Source organism: Acanthisitta chloris, unplaced genomic scaffold (assembly GCF_000695815.1).
Source record: "Acanthisitta chloris isolate BGI_N310 unplaced genomic scaffold, ASM69581v1 scaffold24369, whole genome shotgun sequence".
Taxonomy (NCBI): Eukaryota; Metazoa; Chordata; class Aves; order Passeriformes; family Acanthisittidae; genus Acanthisitta; species Acanthisitta chloris.
Window position 1 is genome coordinate 9,650 of NW_008691173.1, and position 5,001 is coordinate 14,650.

Below are 5,001 nucleotides of genomic sequence, written 5' to 3' on the forward strand. Positions count from 1 at the left end.
TGAGTGGCTTTCCTGGCAAACTGGAGACAAGCCTCATTGAATGGATTCTCCACATTCGTTGTGACTCAAGTGTTTTGTAATATAAAGCCCTTTGAAAGTCAGATTCACTTCTGTGTGTTCTTGAATTGCACAGCCCTGCTTGTGGCTCTGGGGATCCTGGTTCTTCAGCTCTCAGAGGACGTTGTGCTTTTGAAAACCTGCTGCTGAGGAGACCTTTGTGTGTTCCTGCTTTTCTTGTTCTGGGGCTCCATCCTGGCGTCCCTGTGCTGCAGCCACGACACATGGGAAGCTCTGGACAAGGACTGTGTGCTGTGATGCTTCTCTTCCCTGGTGGTGTCTCAGAGCCTTGTTCTCCCCGAGTCCTCATCTGTGCACACCAGTGCTTTGGGGATGGACAGTTGGCAGCTGGTTTGTTCCCCTTAGTCCAGGGCAGTGCTTTGTATGCCAGAATGGAGACTAAAGCAACAAGCAATGAATCTGTCTCTCCCCCAGATCCAAAGAAAATCTACTTTTAACCCATGAAAACAGAAGGAGAAGGAATTTCAGGGGCTGTCAGGCAGTCTTTGCTAGAAGTGTCCAGGGGTAGCTGATTACAGGTGGTTAGTGAAATGCTGTAGGTAGAAGTGAGGGAGACTCATTCCTGTGCCTGTCCAGCTCTGAGCTTCTCCCTCCATCTGAGCTCCCACGCAGGGAAACTTGGTGTTTGTCCCGCTCTGTATTTCTGTGTGTGAGGTCAAGCACCATCAGGGTTGGGCTTTTTTCTCTTTGTTTCAGGAGTGCCAGTGGAAGTTTTCCAAGTAGAAGACCAGAGAAGGAAACTCTCATAGGAAAATCTGAAGAGTTGACAAACTAAAGTACTAAACACTACAAGTCTTTTGTTTGTAACCTGATGTAAAATACTGCCCAGCCCTCTGCTTCTGACTTTGTTTGTGGACAGAGTTGGCAGGAGGTGGCTCTGCAGTGGTGGCTGTTGTCTGTGCCCCACTGTGCCCAGAGTTGTGCAGTGCTGAAGTGATTGGGAGCTCCGAGGGCATTTTAGCTGTCTCAGGCTGGTGCTGGATGTCTCCTGCTGCACACCTGTATGTGGGGAGGGGTGTGGACCTGTCCTTCAGTGCTGTGAATAGCTCCACTTACTGCAGATCTCTGCCACAAACCCTTGCTCTGTGTTTCTCCTCTTTGTCTGCTTGTGTTGCACCAACCTCTGTACAAACATCTGCTTGTAAAACAGATTTTTTTTTTTAAAAAAAAAAAAAACCTTGTATTTTACCTCCTGTGTGTTTGGTTTCCTTACTGCACGAGGCCTTCCCACAGAGCCAGGTGGTTCTGCCCCCGAGTTGGCACTCCCCAGGAAACCCTCCCTGCAGCAGACATGAGGAACAGGCACCAAACCCAGGGCTTGGGGCAGTGACAGAACTGAGCTTCTGTTCCTGCCTCTGACCTTGAGCAGCACTTTAAGGCCTTTGCTGCCCTGTAGGAAGCCGAAGGGATTAGCCTGGTGTGAATTAGCACAGAGTTGCTTACAGGAGCCAGTTTGGGTGGCTGATGCAGTGAATGAGCCATGCGACAGATTTAGGGTGATCTGAGCTTGAAGTGTGAGTTGGCTTTAAGCAATGTGGTTTATTTATGGCTCCTGTTTCAGCAGATACCTCTGAGTGAGGAGCAGTGAGTGTTTCCTGGGGTACACAGGCTGGTTTTGTGTCCTTAACCAGCTGTTCTGCTGTTTGATAGCAGCTTTGGAGCTTCCAGCTTGGAGGTTTTGCGTTTGCCCAGAATTGCTCTGCTGACAACCATTGAACCATTTCGTTCTAAAAATCCTTGTGGTTGGAGGGCGAAAGTTTACCCATGGAAGTGCAGGGGAGGTGGTTTGTTCATCCAGTGTGTTGTGCAGGAAATTCATGGTGTGGGATCACCAGAACAGCACAAGCAGATCTGAGGTGGTAACAGCCACATGGTCTGAGCTCCATCTCTGGCAGGGGCTGCACCAAGGTGGACCCTGGAGCCAGGTGTGTGAGCTGGTGGCCTGGAGGTTCTGCCAGACAAACACAGGTGTGGAGCACACAGAGGGTCAGATGCCCTGAGGGAGGTCCTTGGTCAGACCTCACCTGTCACAGGTAACCTCCTGATTGCACCTTCTCCCAGTTCCTCAGCACTGTCTGAGTCCTCAGACTCAGGTGTGGCTGCACCTTCCATGCCTTGAAAAATGGGGTTCTGGATTTACTTCTCTGCTTCTGCCTCCTCTGGAATTTTGTTCCTGACTGGCTTCTATTTCTAGTAGTTTCTCAAATGACTTTTTATCTAACACCTCCAGCTCTTGCTGCTTACACATCCCTGGCTCTGTGATTCATCAGTGCCCTTTGAAAGGCTCAGCAGCAATTAATTCAGAGTTCTTCATTGCAGCTACCAAGTGTTACTTGTTTGCCCTTTCATCCACCTCTTTCTGCCAGGTGTGTGCTCTGAGGCAGGAATGGTTTCCTTTCCCATTCTGTGTGGTGCCTAGAAAGGTTCTGATTTCACAGAAAATGAAGAGGATTTGCTGTATTGGTAGTGCAGGATTTGTTCTGCTGCTTCAGGTGAAGCATTTTGGGTGTTTCCAGGTGTGATTTCCCAAAGCTAAGTTTTAATTCCATGTTTTAAGTCCCTCTGTAAATACTCTGATTCTCTAACGTGCTGAATAACTGTGTCACCTCCTGGGCTAAGCATGGACTGTCACTGCTCCTGGGAAGGTAGATGAGATGGCTGCTTAAGGGAGGTTTGGCAGTCCTGAGGCAGAGGAGGCTGAGGGACATGTGGGACGTGTCAGCCCCGAGCTGGACGTGGTGCCTCCTGCATTAGCAGCCCTGAAGTCTCCAGCACCAGGATTTGTGGAGTGGCATCACCATTTGCTGCCTCCTCCTCTCCCCAGTTTGGAGCACTGGCTGCTGTTCTAACAGCAGGGATTTAGTGACTCGACAAAGGTCTTCAGCTCATCATGGATTTCTCCACCTTTTGCCGTGGGCAGAGCTAGGTTAGCTTTTTTGGACCTTGTTGCTTTGAACTTGTAGAACTCGTATAGCAACTGTGAACCAAAAGTCAAGCGCCTGCACCACATCAGTTCCAGCTCACTGCCTGAAGATACATCCAGCCATCACAGCACTAGTCATGTGTTTCATGCATTTCCTCCCCTTCCTGCACTTTGCTTTCCACTTGGTCATTTTACAGTGTTTTGCTTAGCTTTATTTCTACACAGCATGTTTGTTGCTGGGCAAAGCCTGATGGGCTTTGTTATTCCTGCAGTGTTGGGGGGTATAAAAGCCTGGGAACTTGAGGCTACTATCAACTGTATGAAAAAATAATGATCTTGGCATCATAAAATCAATAGATACCTTTTAACTCCATGGTGAGATTTGCCTCTAGGCCTGGACTGTGTGCAACAGAAGGGATTGTTTGTCGCTCTGGATGCGTCAGAAGAAGGATGCAGATGTTTCCCCAAATGTGCTGTTTCCTCTTCAGTGCCAGGTGGGTGTGTGGGAGGAGTTCAAAGCCATGGAAATCACTGGAGAGGGGAGAGGGAGTTTCCTGCGTGAGAAGAGCAAAATCACATCAGAAACCTGCTTGCTGTGGGAAAGGGAGCTGAGTGCCAGGTGTCCCAGGCTGCTGGAGCATGGGAGGACCAGCAAAGGTCTTGAAAACAGAAGTGTTGTGGGCAGTGCATGGTCACTGAGGTACAACCCTGAAACTGGCTCAGGTGTAAGAGCAGCAGCTCTCCAAGGAACCAGCTGAGCACTGGGATGAGGGGCCTGATGCTGCTGGGGCAAGCACCACCTTGAGGCACTGCATGCCCCAGAGGGTAGGCTGAGAGCCTGTCTGAAAACATCTCATACAAGGACAAAAGGGGATTATGCAAGGCAGGTCCCTCCACATACCCAGCGCCAGCAGCTATAAGCACCCTCATCTTTCTTGGTTTTGTGCCATGCAAGTCATTCAAGATATCATAAATATTTCAAAGGAGCTGTTTGCATTCTGGTTTGTTTGTAGAGTACAACCCCAGCAGCGAAGGAGATCCTGTGACTGGTTCCCAAGCTGAAAGGACTGTGTGGCTCCAGCCCAGGGAAGGCACTGCCAACCCTGTCCCCCAGGCTGCTCCCACCCATTCCCCAACTGGAACGGGAGGATGGTTCAGTGCTGATTTCCTGCCTGGGCAGTCACTGGCTCCTGCTGCAATCTGAGGTGCAGGTTCATGGATTCATAGATTTATAGATTGTTCAGGGGTTGGAATGGACCTTACAGATCACCCAGCCCCAACCCCCTGCCCTGGGCAGGGACACCTCCCACCAGACATGTTTGCACAAGGCTTTATCCAAGGTTGAAGACACACAGACCTGATGCTGTTCCAAAACGCTAGGCTCAGCTCACAGCTCATCCCACCCCTGAGCCAGGAGAGAGGGATTTGCACATCCTCAGCATGAGGGTTAGCATAGCAGGGTCTGAGCTCAGAAGTGCTTTGCGCTTGCGAGGCCCAACCAGTGCAAGGGCAGACAGAAGATGCTAACAGTTGCTCTAAGTTTCTGGCTCCCTGGCATTGGAAGCAGTTGAGTTTTCCCCGTGCTACCACAAAGAAGATGGGATCAGTGCTCTGCCAAGCTTGGAAACTGGCAGCACTGAATCAGGAGGCCAAAATCCATTATCTCGCCCACATCCGTTACACTCAGTTCTGCAAAAACAAATCACCAAAACCCTGTTCCCAATGCCTTCCATCCCTTTTTCAGGCCATCCTGTCCCTGTCCCCTCTCCCAGCCCTGCTGTCTCCGGGAAGCTAAGGGTTAAAAGCTCTGAAATCGCAGAGAACTTCCTCCTTCGTGCAGTGCCACCCTCGGAATGACGCTGGTTTCTGCCGGGCTTTGCCCAAATATGTCCGTTTCCTCCTGAGAGAGGACGGAGGAGGAAGGCAGAACACAGAAACCCAGAAGAAATCTCTCGGTTGGTGTCTCTAGGAGAAGGAGCCACAGAGCCCGAGCGCATCCC